Genomic DNA, 19,321 nt, shown 5'->3' with positions numbered 1-19,321 from the left:
ACATTATAAGGAAATACAATAAAAAGCCTATGGGAGGCAGCAGTATGTTGGTTGAGATGAAGATGCTGGGGTCTGATTGCTAGAGCCAGTCCTTCCACTGCTGCATATTAGCTAGGTGAGTTGCTTACACTCTCTCTGCCTCTGTTTCCTCATTTCCAAAATGGTTCTATAAATAGTTCTTGCTTTTTATATGGTGTTTGATAGGATTATATGTAGTCTATGTAAAGTGCTTATACATAGTAAGGTGCGATAAGAATAGTTCAAATATAAATTTGAACTATTTTGTACCCCATGATTAACAAACATAGTGGCTTATAGATGGCAGCAGTTCAAGAAAGACTTGGTAAATAGTGCAAAAATTCTAGATGTGATAGCAATTTAGAGGGAAAGTTTAATTTTGATAAAAAAGAGAGAATTAAAGATTGCCTTGTAGAGAAGATAGCATTTGAAATGATGCTAAAATAATACAGTTGAAATGTGATGGAAAAAGCCAAATTAAAAGAATGTCATAGCAAATGGACAGGGTCAGGAAAGTATAAGTCCTACTCTAAGGAAAGTAAGAAGACCAGTTTGCTTGGAACAGAAGCTTTAGGAAGGTGCAAGACTCTGGTCTTCACATTTATCTCCTTGCTTCTGGGTCTTTGTGATATATTGCCATTGGAAGCACCAAATTTCTGGATCAGCTCTGTACAAACTTCTCTCCCTACTCCTACTTCTAGAGTGATGAACATTGCTGGAGAATGTTACGTTCCCTGAGTATTAGGAACACTAGAGATTCATAGTGTCTGTCTTCATCTGGTGCCTCAGCATGATTAAACTATTTCCCCTTCCCATTTTTACCAAAAGTATATCTTCTCACTATCTATACCTCACTTCTATCCTTCTCTCTCCCCCACACATCTAACAGAAGATGATCTTGCCATCTATTTCTCAAAATTGAGGCTATCACATGTGAGAATTCTCTTTCCTGCCTACACCCCTATAAAACTCGGGATCTAGCTGTTCCTTTCTTCCTGTGTAAGATCATCCTCTCCCTCATGTAACTTAAACCTCTTTCTCATCCCAGCTCTATTTTTTCAGTCTGTTATACTGATTCACATCTCATACAGGATCACATTCTCAATCTAGTGTACACTGTAGCTATCATCATCAGCTTATCTCTTTCCATTCTTACCAGATATTGGGGAAGTTCAGACTATATTTTCTTCTCCCACTTTCTCATTTCCTACTGGCTTTTTATCCTGGTTTCTGTCACCAACACACAACTGAATCTCTTTTACAAAGATCAGTGATGACTCAAACATCCTAGGTCATTGCAGAGGAGCCACAGCTGTGTTTTGGTCTCATGACTGATTTTTCTCTGGCTACATTTAGTAGTGCTTTTTTTTTTTTGACAACTGACGTGAGGATTCCCAAACCAGAATGCTAGGATAAATGGCCAGATGAAGAAATATATGCCAGGTTTATGAAATTATCTCTTTCTTTGTAATTTGAACTAGGAAAGATTGAGATTTCCCAGTTAGAAGTTGGAAACAAAATGTGAAAATTAAAAGAAACAGACAGAGGCTGGGACATTAATAAAGGCCACATGCAAACTAAGCTACGAGGACACAGAAACTATGTAAACAGAGCACGTTTCCTCAGAGAGGGAACAGTGCAGAGAAGCAGGGATGCCATGAGAAGTAGATGCTGGTTTTTAGGGCTGCCTGGGTTTCCAGTGCTAGTTCTAACTTACATTTATTCTTGTATTGACTGCCCTTTTTCCTGAGATAGCTCAAATGGGACCTTGTTCTTGGCAGCCAAACTAAAAAAGCCTGTAAGCTTGTAAAAAAAAGCATTCAGACTCATCTTCTCCCACTCATCTATGCTTCCTTGCTTTGACCATGTACAACTACTACTAGTTCTTTCAGCCTAAGGAGCTCTTTCCCCTCCCTGTGCCTTTGTACAAGTTCTTCCACTAGCTGAGAATGCTTCACTGCTTCCCTCATTTCCACCCACCTGGCAAGCTCATCGTCTTCCTTCAAAATGTTTCAGTGGCTTCTTTTTTCCCCTCATTAATTTAAATTGAAAATTAAAAGAATTGTACAGAAAGTATCTTTATTTATTTATTTATTTTAACTTCTCAATATACATTGCAGTCGATTTTCATGACCCTTTACCCATTCCTCTTCAGAAAGTATCTTTATACAAAATACAGTCAACCAAAATTTTACCTGTGTAAGGCTTTCACTGGAGCCAAAAGAAAACTTTATCACTTTTCCTCATAGTGATAATAATTATTTGTTTTGATATTTTTCTCCTCTTTTAGACCATGTGCTGTTTTATTGTTGTTGAAGGAAGAGATTGTATCTTTTTTCCTGCTGTTTCATTATCTTATATACTTTTTCACAAAATGTTACTTGCGTAATTTATTTTTTACAGTACTTCAGGTTTCAGTTTTCAAGGGCTCTATTCCAGATTGCTGTGGTTTTAATGCTGGATTAGTTAGCCAACATGTTATGCCTAGGATTGGTAATCCAAAATAGAACTCTCTGCCCTGACGTCAGCCTCCAGTGTGCAGGGTAACACATGGAAGACTGAGGGGAGTGGGTGGGATGGTGGGGAGGAAGGAGCGGGGAAGGCACAAACCAGTAGCCACTCCAGCCCTGCTGAAGTTTCACGTTTTGTCTGTGAGTTTGTTCCTGGGCCAGGATAGGTAGCTTTAGCAAGTGGGGACAGCCAGGGGCTGGAAGGATTTAATGTTATAACTTGTGAGGCAGGGAGAATGCAGGACAGCTGACTAGAGAGATTTGGTGCTAGCCTCCCTACCATTCCCTCTTCCCAGAAAGACACCAAAACAACAAAAATATATATTTTGACTTAAATGACTAAAGAAATACACTGCAGAGCACCAGGAGAATGACAAAATCTGTGTGAAGCATGGAAGAATGGGAATAGCACCATAGAGAGCGGAACAAAGCAGCCAGCCTCTGCCCTGCCACAGGGATCAGCTTGGAGTCAGTGGAGAGAAAGCTTGCTATAGGCTCAACAGCTGATCCGGTGGCCCTCTACAGAGCTGCCAGGACCTGCTGCAACCAGTATACACCTGCTCACTAAATGACAGCAGATCAGGCAAGTGCTTTGATCCTCCAAAGCAGGCCTCTACATATCTGCCAGGCTTACAACCACAACAACCCTGCCTGGTGTCACACACCCCAAGTAATTGCTAAAGGCCCCCACTGTCTAGGCCACAAAGGCATCCACAGACAACTCCAAGACTGTATACAGCTGAAGAAGACTCCCTGAGACTGCACCAATGCATTCACCCAGAATCAAGCCCCAAATGCCCAACAAAACTGTCAATATAGAACACTTCTACAGGAAAGAGATTCTCTCTTCAAAGACTACTCCCAAAATTAAAAGAAGTGACTACAGAGTTCTGGTCAAGATGGTGGAATGGACAGTCCCCAGTGTCATTCTCTCCCACAAACCAACCAATTTACAACTATAAAAATGTAACATCAGTCAAGCTGGCACCATTGGAGCTCAGGGGAAGAGGAAGAGAGACCTATGGAGTTCATGAAGGCGGGAAAAACCACAATGAGAGAATGAAAAAATTGCTCAGAGTGTTTTGGGCTGTGGCTGCTTTAAGGCTGGAGCTGCTGAGCACCTGGAGCAGGAGCTGGCAGAGGCCACAGCTGTGCCCTTAGATGGAGTTACTTGTAGGCGGCAGGAGAGAAGAGGGCCTTGGTGGCCCCTAGGACAGCAAGACCATTAATAGGGTTCCCATGGACCCATGCAGGAGTGAGAAGCCAGAACAGCTGAAAAAGGGGAGCCATTTAGGGGCCAGTGAGTCATCACAAGGGACTGGTGCAGGGCCCAACTCATGGGAAGTGTTTGGAGCATGGGCAGTGGGGGAGACAGGCCCACCAGAGGAACACTGGGACACAGCAAGGACTGCCAATCCACCCCCAAATCAGTGCAGGACAAAGCAGAGGAGACTGGTCCGGAATATAGAATTGCATGGGGTGCAGTTTGATGAAAAAACTCAGGCCCAGATGAGAGTTTCTACACGACCCAGGCACACCAGGTCTCTGGAGAGCCAGAAGTACCTATAAGGTCAACCATTAAACCCTGAGCTGCACAAAAAGCCTTCCCTAGGGAAAAAGCAGCAAAGCAGCAATTTAGCTCAACCACACAGCTCAAGTAGTGGTTCCCACAGGAAGTTCCCCTGTTTTAGAAGTAAGCAAAAGGCAAAAAATTAGTTCTGGCCTATGCATACCACCAGTGCCTGGGGGCCCACCAGGCATGGAGCCAGAGACTGGACCCCTATCCACAATCGCTCACACCACCAGCATCTCAAGGCCCACCTGAGGACCCGAGGCTTAGAGCCAGGGACTTCACCCCCCCCCCACCTGGCACACCGTGCTAGTGCCTCTGGGCCTGCCCAGGGACCTGGGGCATGAAGCCAGGGACAAGACACTCCCACAACCAGGCACACTGCCAGCACCAAGGAGCATGCCAAAAACATCACCTCCATGTGGGTGGCTCACCACAGCCTCCACAATAACCACGGCTGCCGCAGAAGTGGCTAGATGCCACAGCCACCATGCAGATGATCCGCCAGCCACTGGAGTGCATCAACACAATGAGAGTCAACAGCAGAGATAAAGAAGAAGAGGATGTCTCTCTCCACAAAACCCATTTCAGAGTGACAAAAGAAGCATCTGCTCTATGATAATATTGGGGGACCTGATCACACCTCTTAGCATTGGACGTATCATCTAGGCAACAAATCAACAGAGTAACTGTTATTCTTTCAGATGGAGAGAAGAAATCTAGGGCAATTATAAGGGTAGGGAGAGGGAGGGGGGTAGGGAGAGATTGGACAAAGGACATAAAGAATAATTATGATTTGTAACAATATATATGCTAGTAATATTGATTTGATGAACATATCTCAATGTTGAACCCCCAAAATATGTATAAACAATTTTGATTCAAAAAAATAAATAAATAAAATAAAAGAAGCGATGACATCACTAGACATCAAGGCAGACATAAAAGAAGCATGAAAAAACAGGGAAACATGACATCCTGGACAGAAGACAATAATTCTACAATATCAGACCCCAAACAACAGGAAACCAGTTAAATGCCTGAGAGGAATTCCAAATGAGAATCTTAAGGAAACTCAACATGATGTAAGAAAAAATAGAAATTTCAATGAAGTCAGAAAAATAATCCAGGTCATGAATGAGAAATTCAACAAAAAGATAGAACAAAAACATAGGATCATATCAATAGATGCAGAAAAATCATTTGATAAAATTCAACATTGCTTCATGTTTAAAACTCTCAACAAATTAGGTATAGAAGGAAAGTATCTCAACATAATAAAAGCCATATGTGACATATCCACAGCTAATATCACCCCAAATGGGGAAAAGTTGAAAACTTTTTCTCTAAGAACAGGAAAATGACAAGGATGCCCAGTCTCACTACTTCTATTTAACATAATGCTGGAAGTTCTAGCCAGAGACATTATGCAAAAGAAGGGAATAAAGGGCATCTAAATTGGAAAAGAGGAAGTCAAATTGTCCCTGTCTGAAGATGACATGATCTTATATATAGAAAAACCTAAAGACTCCACCAAAACCCTGAGAGTTGATAAATAAATTCAATAAAGTTGCAAGATACAAAATCAATCTATAGAAGTCAGTATTTTTTATATACATCAACAATGAACTAGCAGAAAAAGAAATCAAGAAAGCAATCCCTCTTACAATAGTTACCAAAAACAAAAACAAAAAACATTAAGAATAAATCTAACCAAGGAAATGAAAAATCTCCACAATGAAAACTATGAAACACTGATAAAAGAAGTTAAAGAGACACACAAAATATGGAAATACATCCCATGCTTATGGATTGGTAGAATTAATGTTGCAAAAATGTTCATACTACCCCAAAGCAATCTACAAATTCAACACAATTCCTATCCAAATACCAATGACATTCTTCACAGAAATAGAAAAATCAGTCCTAACATTCATATGGAATGACAAAAGACCTTGAATAGCCCAACCAATCCTCGGCAAAAGGAATACAGTGGGAGGCATTATACTACTGACTACAGTAACCAGAACAGCATAGAAACAGTAACAAGAACAGCATAAAAACAGACACTTGGACCAATGGGACAGAATAGAAAACCCAAAAATAAACCCACATACTTGCAGTCAACTGATCTTTGACAAAGGTGCTTTAAAACATATAACAAGGAAAGAACAGCCCCTTTAAATAAATGGTGCTGGGAAAATTGGATATCCACGTGTGGAAGAATGAAACTAGACCCCTATCTCTCACCATATACAAAAATCAACTCAAAATGGATTAAAGAGTTAAGTGTGAGACCTGAAAATATAAAACTTCTAGGAGAAAACACAGGGGAAATGTTCCAGCACATAGGACTAGGCAAAGACTTTATGAATAAGATTTCAAAAGAACAGGCAAAACAAGCAAAACTAAGCAAATGGGATCTTATCAAACTAAAAACCTTCTGCACAGCAGGGGAAACAATCAATAGAGTAAAAAGACAACCTATGGAATGGGAGAAAATATTGCAAACTTTGCATCCGATAAGGGACTAATATCCAGAATATACAAGGAACTTAAACAGCTCAATAATGAAAAAACAAATAACTCAATTAAAAAACTGGGCAAATTAGCTGAATAGACATTTCTTAAAAGAATACATACAAATGGGCAACAGGTATATGAAAAAAATGCTCATCATCGCTAGTCATCAGGGAAATGCAAATCAAAACAATGAGATATCACTCCAGTATGAATAGCTGTTATCAAAAAGACAAAATAACAAATGCTGGCAAGGATGTGGAGAAAGGGGAACTCTTAAACATTGTTGGTGGGAATGTAAATTAGTATATCCGTTATGGAAAACAGTATGGAGTTTTCTCAAACAACTACAGATAGAACTGTCATATGACCCAGCAATCCCTCTGGGTATATACCCAAAGGAATGAAAATCATCATGTCAAAGAGATACCTGCACTTCCATGTTTATCGCAGTTCTGTTCACAATAGCCACTATATGGAACCAGTCTAAATGTCCATCGGCAGATGAATGGATAAAGAAAATGTATTGTACATACACAATGGAATACTACTCAGTCATAAAAAAGAATGAAATTCTGCCATTCACAGCGATATGGATGAGCTTGGAGAAAATTATGTTAAGTGAAATAAGCCAGGCACAGAAAGAGAAATATTGCATGTTCTCACTCATATGGGGGAGCTAAAAAGAGAACAAAACAAAAAAAGAAACAAACAAACAAATAATAGTAAGTTGAACTGTTAAAAGGAGAAAGAAGAACTGGTTGCTACAGTTGGGAAAAGGGAGGCAGGAGGGGATATAGTGAGAGGCTGGTCAATGGACACAAAATTACAGCTAGACAGGAAAAATAAGTGCTTTTGGTGTACAGCCGACCCAGGAATCTATAATTAACAATGATTTACTGTGTATTACCAAATGACTAGAAGAGAGGAGATCAAATGCTCATTTCACAAAGAAATGATCAAGTTTTACAATGATGAATATGCTAATAACCTTGAATAGATCATCACACATTGTGTACATGTATTGAAATATACCTCTGTACCCCAAATATGCACAATCAGTGTCTTTCAACAACAACAAATAGAACTATTTTTGTTTTGTGAACATTATCTTTCTTTGGTTGTATGAGACCAATCGTTAAAAGTCATGCACTTTGAGGAGAGAGTATTTCAGAGTGGTGATGAACTTAATTGCAGGCATTTGAGAAACCTGGAGTCCTTCTGCTGCCTGCCTCCCTCCCTCCTTTCCTTCCCTCTTTCCTTCAAGGAAACATTCGTAGGACATCTATTATAAACATTGGGCATACACTTGTCAACTAAACAAGGTCCTTACCATCATGGAGATTTTACTATAATGAGGGGGAAAACAATAAAAAGTTATGGGTAGTATGTACATAAACTGATGTGTGATATCAAGCAGTGACAAATGCTATAAAAATGAAGTGAGGTAAGAGATGGAGGATGAATAGTGACAAAGTGGTCAAGACAAGGATTTTCTGAGGTGGGAATGTCTGAGAAGAGACAACTGAAATTCAGAAGTAAATGTGTAGATATCAAAGAGGAGAGCATTACAAGAAGAGGACACAGCAAAAACCCTAAAATAAGAGTGAAGTTGGCAAATTCAAGGAACCATGAGGCTTCCACTGTGGGTGAAACTTAAGGAGTCGGAGTCAGGATGGAATCAGGGAGTTAAGAGTCATGGGAGGACCACACAGCATTTTGTAGGCAGAGTAAGGACTTTGCCTTTTATCCTAAGTATTATGGAAAACCACTGGAAGGTTTTGAAGAAGGGAGTGATATGGTAATATTTACTTTGTAGAAAGATCTTCCAGCTTGTTGTGTGGAGAATAGACTGTAGGGGGCAAGAGTGAAAGCAGGGAGACAAGTTATTCTTGCAGAACAGGTGAGAAATGATAGTGGCTCGGCCTAGAGTGGTAGTAGAAGGATGGTAAGAAATGGTCGGATTCAGGTTACGGTCTGAAGGCAGAACTGGCAAGATTTGGTGAAGGAGTGGATCTGGAAAGTGATAGAAAGAGTCAAAGATGATTTCAAGTCTTTTGGCCTGAGCAACTAGATTTGTGGATATAGATAAAGAATAGAAGAGTATGAGGACTATGTCCTGGGATACTGTGACATTTAGAAGTCAGGAAGATGAGGTGTGCCCAGAAATGGGGACCAACAAGAAGTGGCCAGTGCAGTGGGAGAAAAATCAAGAGAGTGGGGTGGAAGAAAAATACAGAATTTGTTTTAAGTAACAGACAATGGTCATGTCAAATACCATTTAGATAACATTAAGAGGAGTACTGAAAATTGACTATTATGCCAAGCCACTGGGAGTGCAATTTAACAAGAGTGGTTTAATTTAAATGATCTGGGCACAATCTGCTTCGAGTAGGTTTAAGAGAGATTTGGAGAAGAAGTGAAGGGGCAACTTTTCCAAAATGGTTTGTAGTAATTGGTGGGAGACATAAGACCAATGGAAATTTTTTTTCTTTTTGTGGCTGGCCAACAGTAGAGAATTAAAACAAACAAATACATAGATGATGTTACTACATGTTTATATGCTAGTAGGAATAACCAACAGAGAAAGGAAAGAGGGAGCTAAGAGAGAAGGAAGGAAGGAAAGAAAGACCACAGTGGTGTGTTGGACTTGCAGAGGGAGGCAGCATACCTAGGGTTGCTGGGTGGGTGGAGGAGGCGGGGGAGAGGAATGGAGGTCAAGGATTAATTGAGTGGGGGACACAGGGAATAATTGCAATTTGTGGTAATGTGTGTGCTGATAGCATTGATCTGGACATCACATCTTGGGCACAAGTGGTGATGGGCTGTTTTGTACCCCATGAATATCAATAACCAATAAAATAAAATAAAATAAATAAAAAACCAGAAAACCAAAAACCAAAAATCAAAACAAAACAAACTAACAGAAGATTGCTGATGAAGGATATTTAAAGTAGATAATTGCAGGAAACTTGCACAGGGGAGAGGGTGAGATCTAGTCTACCAGTTGAGGGGTTGGGGTTGGTCTTAGAATAGGCGTGATTTCAGTTCATCCCATGTAACAGAGGAAAAGGCAGAGCATATGCGCACAGATCAAGGAAGTTTAAAAATCTGGTTTCTCGATTCACAAGTTGTGTGAATTTGGGTAAATTTTTTAACCTCTCTCTGTTAGTTTCCTTGTCTATAAAACAGAAAGTAACAGTATTTACCTCATAGAGTTCTTTAGAGGAAAAAATAAAAATGACACAAAGAATTTAGCATAATATTTGGCATGTACAAATCCTCAATGAAATGTAAAGATTATTTTTTTGCAAACTTCTTAATAATGATGAGTCAATTTTATGATTGTTTTATGACATATGAGGCTTTTACATGCCATATTGCCTTGTTATGGGACTCTGTAGTCCAGGAGTTGGTAAACTAAGGCTGTGGGCCAAATACGGCTTGCCTTTTTTGGTGAATAAAGTTTTATTAGAACATAGCCACACTCGTTTCTTTATTATGGCTGCTTTTGAACTACATCAGCTGTTGACCAGTTGCTACAGAGACCATATGGCCCACAAAAGCCTACAATATTTATTATCTGGCCCTTTTCAGAAAAAGTTTGTCAATTTCTGCTCTGGCTATTATTACCAATCTATCCTATATTCTCAGACGGACTGTAAGCCTTTTCAAGTTAGAGGTCATATTTATCAATTGTTTGTAAAAGTCCTTATTACACTATCAATAGGCAGCATTAAGTAAATATTTATGGATGCTGTTCATATATTTCAGAAGTTTCATTTTTTCACAAGCCATTATGGATGATGGAATGTAAGAGTGTGTTGGAAGAGAATATTTGTTTGAAGTGACTTTATGTACTAAAGTTCTCCATATTTCTCAGTGTAAACTAAGTATCTATGAAGGCCTATGAAACTTTATGCAATCTAACCCTCCTCCACCTCTCTGGTTTCACCTCCAATTCCTCTCTTCCCCTCTCCCCTGTACCTGCCGCACTAGCCTCCTTGTTCCTCACATGTGCAGGTATATAACTTACTCCAGACTTTGGACTTCGTCTTTCCTCTGCTTGCATGATTGGCATTTCCATCTTTCGGGTCTCTAATAAAATGTCATTTTCTATTAGGCTACCCTATCTAAAGTTGTAGCCCTGTTCCACTCCCCACCCCACCAAGCAGTCTTTCTTCCCTTGCTTGCATTACAGTTATTTGTTTATGGCTTGTCTTCCCTAAGAGTATAAGTTCCATGAGATTAGTAACTTTTTTCTTTTTTTTCCCACTGCTATTTACCCAACATCTACAATAGTGTCTGGTATACAGCAGGTGCTCAATAAATATTTTGGGGTGAATGAATTACATAAGTTGGTGATAAGCAGAAATTTCCCTTACCTGATTTCATTCTGCCAGTTCCTTCCATGCTCAAGGCAAGGAGCATAAGTCTCTTCCCATGAAGACATTTGAGGTGAACTCCAGCATTTGTACAAACCCTTAATAAGTTCTCAATTTTACTCTTTTTGGTGTTATGGCTTCAGTTGCCCAGGGCCTTGCTATCCAAAATGTTACTTGCTGACCAGCAGCATCAGCACCAGCATGACCTGATAGCCTGTTAGAAATGTGGAGTCTTGGGGCCCATGCAGACGATACTGGATCAGAATCTGCAGTTCTGTGAAATCCCCAGGTCATTTGCGTGCCTGTTAGAGTTTTTGGAGTTTGTAGAGTTTTGAAAAATACTGGCTGGCCTAGGTTATTTGATAACTTCTTATCAGTTTAGTTCCAATTAAGAGTTTTGCTTTTGGTAATTTGGTAATTCTTTTGCTATAGTTCTTTTTATATGCTATTTTATTTGTTCCTTTTTTATAAAAAACTTCTTTTACTCTTCTTACTTTTTAAAAAAAACCTTCTACTTCTTATTCTTAAGGGTTAGAAACTGCCAGACTTACAGCTTAACCAGAGCAGTGGTCAGATCGCAGACAGATTGTGCTGTAAAAAAGGATTCTCTGTGTTAAGGATGACAGATGTTGACAAAAATGCTGCCCTTATCTATCCTGTGAGCATAGCAGAGACCCTTTATTTTTGAACTTTTTCTTGGTCCATAATCCATCCCCATGTTGTACTTCAGACACTCTATAAAATGGCATGAGTTAACAGGCAAGAATATGAAACCTATTTGTTATTCCTGGAAGTCAGCTACACAGAAGCTCAATTACTCATTCTTTCATTCTACTAGTACTTACTGAGGGCATACCTCATGTCCAGCTTTGTGCTATCTATTGGAGCATCCCAAATAGTTGTCTGGCCTTCCAGGGTTTTCATGAAGTTGAGAGGTGAGACTATACTCCATGATACATTGTAATACGAGTATATTAACATGAAATTTTACTTTCTATTTAAATCTTAGATAGCCCAATCTCATAAAACATAATCTTCTCTGATATACTGAAAGTTCTAGATGCTAAGTCAAATAAAATTCCTTTAATTAGGCTAACAACTAAAACTGCTGTTAAGATTTAGGCTAATGACTTCTGTCCATGAGGCAATAAACATAGGAAGAAATTGATTCTAGAGTAATTTTAATAATTATCAATAATTATTTTAAGGTTGCTATTTTCTTACATCCAAGAATATTTAATTCTGATATGAGAAAAACTTGTGTACTAAGTTAATGTCTTTTAGGACATGGAATTCTCTTCTCATATAAATGGGATTCCATAATCTTTCACATTAGAAAAGAATTTGTTTTAAGATGCATTTGTCTTGCAGTTCAACCTTCTGAAATAAAAATGTACTATTAATTCATAAGAATTCTCGAGACAGATGCTTTGTATAAGGCTCCTCAAAATTTGTCTATCTTTAGTGTGAAACAGAGGGTTGTAGGCAGAGGAACAAAGATAGCATTTTCTCTATTATTGTCTCTGAAAAACACTCTAGTAAACAAAGCTGTATTCCATTTACCCAGCTTTCCCAAGTTTAATTGTCCATAGGACTCTCTTTATCTTCTAATCTATTAACATTTTTGTAAAGTCTGAACCAACGTTTATTAATGTGATCAGAGAGTCACATTTGTCATAATGTTTGGGGGAACGGTACAAAAAGTGGTTTATTCTAGCATGGTATATTTGATAATTAATTGTAATCATTGACTTAGGCTTTTTCACTTGATGCATTGATTTCAGTTCAGTTTACCTTAAAACCTCTCTTTATATACCTCATGCAATTATTATTCAATAGTACAAGAAGTTAATTTCAAGAAAATCTATTCAAATGGTCTCAGACTTTAACATGCATAAAAATCCCCTAAAATTCAGCTTCCCAGGCCCCAAGACCAGATTCCCTGCCCCATCCCCCCCCGATCTGTAATAGGGTCTAGAAATGTACATTCTTAATAAGTGGACCAGGTACTTTTGCTGTAAATATTTTACGGAATGAAACACTTCTACTTCAGAGAAAATAAACAATTTGTCCAAACATATTTATACAAATCTTATACAAATCTTATAGGCTCTCTTAGGCAGGTGCTATGAAATGAAGACCCAATTTATGAAGAGCCCAATTTTGAATTCAATGTTGGTGTTTCTGTGTCATCCAGCATTAGGTCTAGCACAAAGTGGATTGTCAATAATTATTAAGAAGTGAAAAAAATTGTGAGTCCTCTCTCTCCCCTCTAACCCCAACCAACATACACTACAGACACTATTCTTTCTTTAAGGTTCATATTATTCTATTGATGTTTTTGGTGGTGGTGCTTATCATTTATTACTTTGCATTATATTTTTTGGATCTCCTTAATCAAATCCTTATCAAAAGGTTAAATTAACATGAATGTTTCTTGAGTGAATGACCTTTTCCTGTTTTTATTTTCTTTCAAGTGGATAGGACTTTACTTTTCAGTCAATTAATAGAAACATTTTAACTATAACCAATGTATTTTCAGGAGTCAGAAAGGCTTTCTAACTTTAAAGCCTTTACAAATATTTTCAGTGAAAACTGTTACACAATGAGTAATCCTGATATCATGTTTTCCTTTTAGAAAATTTATCATGAAGTTCCAAATTTATATTATTTCAAGTAGCCTTAAAACCTGTAGTTAGCTTAAATTATATATATATTTTTCTGAAAGTTTGATTGTAGTTCTTTTGAAAAAGAAAAAGAGATGTTCCTGGATTAGAGACAGCTTTTCCAGATGCTACCTGCCCTCTGTCCTCATACCAGTCCACTGTCCCTTCATGCCCACAATTGCTGACAAGACGGTTAGTCATATACACATGAAGAAGAAAAAGAAAAGTAAGAACAAGTTTGTACTGATCAACAGCTTGACACTTTGTATAATGGAAGGCATCATCACTGATATCAAAACTTTCTTCAAAGTTGTGATTAATAAGAAACATATCAATGACATTTAGGATTGAGGTAACTTACCGTGAAAAGAGAAATAAGAGCCAACAAGCCCAAGATGAAAGTTATTTTTTTCATTTTTTAATGTTGCTCCTGAAAGCAGGCCAATAATAATCCATGGTTAGTCAAATTGATCAGTGGTATTTTTTAAAACTTAAAATAAAAATTCATAAAGGATTCTAATATTTGTTATATAATATAATGAAGAAATAGCACTACAATCTTTCAAAGGTGTGTTTGACATTTTGGGGAAAGGAAGCAGCATATTTGCATAGCAATATTGTTATGTTTGATATTTTATAACAAAATGACGGTATTTGTTTTATTTTATAAAAGATAATCTCCAGATAAGTTTTCAAAAGTTCATTTAAAAAATAAAAGCATTTTTGGAAAGCCCTCATTAAATCTGATGGTGACTGCTTTGGAGGAACAGAACTCATTTAGGGATACTTTTGGTATGTTTGCTTAAAATTGGTCAAACTTACAGATTTCTGTAGTATCCAAATTTGTGACCTGGATATTGTCAATGTAACTGGACTATTTAAAAAAATAGCTCCTTAATACAATTATTATATTGTTATTATTATTGTTGTTACACTTATCTGAGGAAAAATAGTTGTGCAATGTGTATCCTTTCTTTAACATCATTCTACTGAAGCATTACTGCCTTAATATATTTTTTTCCAAGTCAGTCCCCCAAACCAATTATGGTCCATCAGGGTGTGAATTAGGAAAAAGAGGTTTTGCCCTTAATTTGATTATAATTTTTAGCAGTGTATCACAAGTACATGGCAATCTGTGTTCTAGGAAGGCAAAGTTCATGCACCATCATGCTGACATGTTGTCTTGGGGGCAGTGTGGTGTCTGTCATCTGTACTAGCCTTGAAAGTGACACAGCCAAATGTCCATCATCAGATGAGTGGATACGGAAAATGTGGTACATCTACACAATGGAATACTACTCAGCTATAAAAACGAATGAAATACTGCCATTTGCAACAACATGGATGGACCTTGAGAGAATTATATTAAGTGAAACAAGTCAGGCACAGAAAGAGAAATACCACATGTTCTCACTGATTGGTGGGAGCTAAAAATTAATATATAAATTCACACACACACACACACACACACACACACACACACACACAAACCGGGGGGGGGGAAGAAGATATAACAACCACAACTACTTGAAGTTGATACAACAAGCAAACAGAAAGGACATTGTTGGGGGGGAGGGGGGAGGGAGAAGGGAGGGAGGTTTTGGTGATGGGGAGCAATAATCAGCCACAATGTATATCGACAAAATAAAACTTAAAAAAAATAAAAAAAAAATAAATAAATAAAATAAATTAAAAAAAAAAAAAAAGTGACACAGGAAGATCGGTCCATGGATTCTATAGTTGTAAATGCATGCAGCTATCCCCTTAAAATTGCTTGTTCTGACATGCTCTCTTAAAGGCAGCTTTAAAATACATAAAAATATCAACTCATATGAGAACAACATGAATGCAAATCTATCTGTATGTACATCTTTAAGGCTCTTCTACTCATGACTGACTTCAGAGACCATTCAAATGTATCAGGAGAAAAGTCAATAGATTATGAAATTACATGTAAATTGTGCAACTAATTAACATAATGCTCTTGACACAGTTTTTCAGAAATTTAAAATATTTGGCAAGCTTAACCACTTACATTACTTTTAAAAAAGACATCTGAGATTTTTAGGTAGCATGACTATTTTTATTAAAATTCATGGGAATGGTATGCTTGATAATATGAGCAAAAGTTAGAACTCCAAAGACAAAATCTTTACATTTATACTTCTAAATACTTACCTTTGTAGAAGATTCTTCTTTGGAAAAAGCTATTGCTTAATCTTACTCTTGTCAGATACTCAATTTAGGTAGCCACACTTTGGAAATCCAAGAAGAAAAAGAACTTTCACAGAAAAATCTTCCTTCTTAAATACCTCTGTCTGGATTTCTATTGGAGTTAAGAGAAAGGTTGAGAGAATGTAATCTTCTGTATTGATATTCTTAACTGAAACCAAAAAAATAACAGTTATAGTTGCCAATTTGGCAGCTTCATTCATAGAACAGTGATTGCACTGTCTATCAGGGCTTGGGAGAACATGCAGAATGCTGGGGTACAGTGGTTTTCAAACTTGACTACATATTATAATGATCTGGTGAGCTTTTAAAAATCCCAGTTCTCAAACTTTACTCCAGATCAATTTATCAGAAGTTATGCGGCAGAAAGATAGGCAAAAGAATTTAAAAACTCCACAAGTTATTACAAAGTTAAACATTGTTTGAGAACCACGGCTATAAAATGGTGTAGATTATAGAGTTTCCTAGACATAGGTATCAGAACTGGCTTATATGGGAAGAAGCTTATTAGGAAAGAAGGAATTTGAAGAATGGAAAAAGGAGGAAGTTGAAATAAATGCTTTGTCTCAATTTTGGAAACGACAGGAAAGATCTAGTGGTGGGAAAGAAAGAATTAGGAAACAGAGCCCTTATAGTTTTTTAATCTTAATTCACTATTTCTTTCCTAGATGTGTAATTTTATTTAAAGGTAACATACACAGGCATTTGAGCTACTTAAATATATGGAAATGACTAATACATTTTTCTGAAGCTAATGAATAGTTGGACTACTTAAAGGACAACAAAACACTCCAATATATTTTGGGTTCTGTGGTGTTACCACCATTATGTGAACAAGATAAATGGATATAATGTACGTTAGCCTAGCAAAGATGGTAGCTATGGAAAAAATCACACAATCTATTTTAAATTTATGGCAAAAGAATATAATAAATTAGACTATTTTTTGTTTAAGATGAATCCAGGTACTGAGAGATTTACCCATATTAGATAAAATTTATTCAGTTGAGAGAAAATTGCCCCATGCTGGAAGATGTTATGCTTTATTCTCTTATGGTTACAATTTGTTTAGTTTTTACCATGTCCTAAAATTTGTCCTAATCACTTCATGTAGATTGTTAGTTCACTTAATCCTTACAACAATCCTTTGCAATTCATGATATTATTGCCAGTTTACTGATTAGATAATAAATCATAGAGGAGTCAAGTAACTAGGAATTGATCTTAAATTTGTCGTATTTCAGAGCTTGATTTTTTCCCCATTGTGCTATTTTGTCTCCCAAATCCAACTGATTTCCAACCACTTAAGTAATCAATATGCTTTTCTTATAATAGTGCTTATCGAAGTTTAGATGCAACTCATCAGTAATTTGTGAAATCAATTTAGTGAGTAGCAAACACAATTTAAAGGATAGAGCAAAATAGAAAAAAAATCAGATTTTATTACATGTAAGCATTTTTCAGGAAATATTTTATGGTTATACATGTGCGTATGCTGGGTTATTATGTAAAATACATATCTTCTGTGAGTTGCAGTCAATAAAATGTAAGTCTTTTGTTACAGGGTAGTTTAGTCATTGTGTATGGGATTCACGTCAGGTAGCTGTACTTTAATCCCTTCTTAATAGCTGTGTTTTTTATGGCCAGATACTTAATCACAATGTGCTTCAACACTGTCATTTACAAAATGAGAGTAATAATTCTGGCTCTTAAAATTATTAGTAGGATTAAATGAAATAGGACATATAAAAGTCTGACCCATGTTATTAGCAAATGCTAGTCTTTCAGTAGGAATTCCTTTCTTCCCTCATTCAATTTTTAAAATATTCTGATAGGATTAATCTCTAGTAATTAAGAGGTAAAACATATTTAAATTTAAAAGGTGAATTTAAAGCTTTTGGTGGTGATGGGAGAATTAAGTTGGAATCAATACTAAACTACCAAGTTTTCTTTGCCTTGTATCTTTGCAAATGACAACAAATTGACCACTCGAACTCATGTACAGTTTGCCGGTTTGCTAATTATGTTTCATGCAATTCTGTTGCTATATGTCACCAAGGAAAAAGTTTTCCCCCCAGCAGCTGGCTAGTACAGAGATCAAAGCCTGGACCTTGGGCCCAGGAAATCTTTTAAGTTAATACTGGACACTTCCTGAATTGTTATTTTCTCTGGTAACATGTTCATTTTGTGAAAAAGATAAACAAGTTTTCTTCCTTGTAAATTGTGTAAATTGTTGTAAATTGTTTTGATTCCCAGGTATAGTTTCAATCAAGTGTGTTAAGTACAAGGCGTGATTTATAGTTGCAATGGATCATTGGCTGTGAAGGGCTTAAGGATGAACATTGTCAAAAGTGAAATAATTTCTGCATGGATCACAGACAACAAAGGATTAGAATGTCAGAAGCACACTTCTTTCAAAACCGAAAACCATTACTTGAGAGAAATTTTAATGAAAGCACGGCTTTACAAGATCTTGACGAGATACTTTCTAGAGTAATACTTAAAGTAACAATTGCTGTTTGTTACAGAAAATTCGAGTTGCCGGTGTAGTTTCACTGTGGTTGGTGAATGAAATTATCCAGCAGATAAAAATTTTTTTCTAATAAATCTGTGTCTAGCAGCACTGAAGGCAGTGATTTATATTTTCTCACCTGTTTTAGTATCTCTTTTCTCTCTTTAGTGTGTCAGTTCTTGCATTATATACTTAGAGGCTATGTTTTACAACAAGTTTAAAATTGTAAGCTTACTGTCGATTCTCTTGTATTATACAATGTGCGTTATCTCAAGCAATACTTTTTGTCTCTAAATCTATTTTGCCTATTAATATTATAACTATCTGAGCTTCCTTTTGGATAGTGTTTTCAAGGTTTACTTTTTTTCCATTCTTTTCTTTCAGTCACTCTGTGTCTTTATGTTTAAGGAGAATCTCTGATAGGAAGTATAAAATTTTAAAAATAGTTGGACAATCTTTGTTTTTTATTAGAAAATCCTGTCTTCTTAAATTTAATGTAAAGTACTGATGTCTTTGTATTTAGATTTATCATCTTACTATTTGTTTTCTATGTATCTCATCTGTTATATTTTCTTTTTTTTCTTATTTTCCTTATTTAGGATTAAACCAATAGCTTACTCATATTTAATTTCCTTCTATTAGCTTAAAATACATTTTAATTATTATTTTAGTGATTATCCTAGAGACCAAAACATGCATTCTTGATTTATTAAAATCTATCTTAAATTAGTACTTTAATTATTTTCCAGACAGGACAAGCAAGGCCCTTAAGACAATTAACTCAATTTACTTACTTTTACCTTTTATGCTGTTATTGTAATGAATTCTGGTTCTACATATATATTAAACTGCATGTCATTAATATTTTAAAAATAATCATTATATTTTTAGATTTACCCACGTGATTA

Source organism: Cynocephalus volans, chromosome 9 (assembly GCF_027409185.1).
Source record: "Cynocephalus volans isolate mCynVol1 chromosome 9, mCynVol1.pri, whole genome shotgun sequence".
Lineage (NCBI taxonomy): Eukaryota > Metazoa > Chordata > Mammalia > Dermoptera > Cynocephalidae > Cynocephalus > Cynocephalus volans.
Note: the sequence above shows the minus strand (reverse complement) of the source record.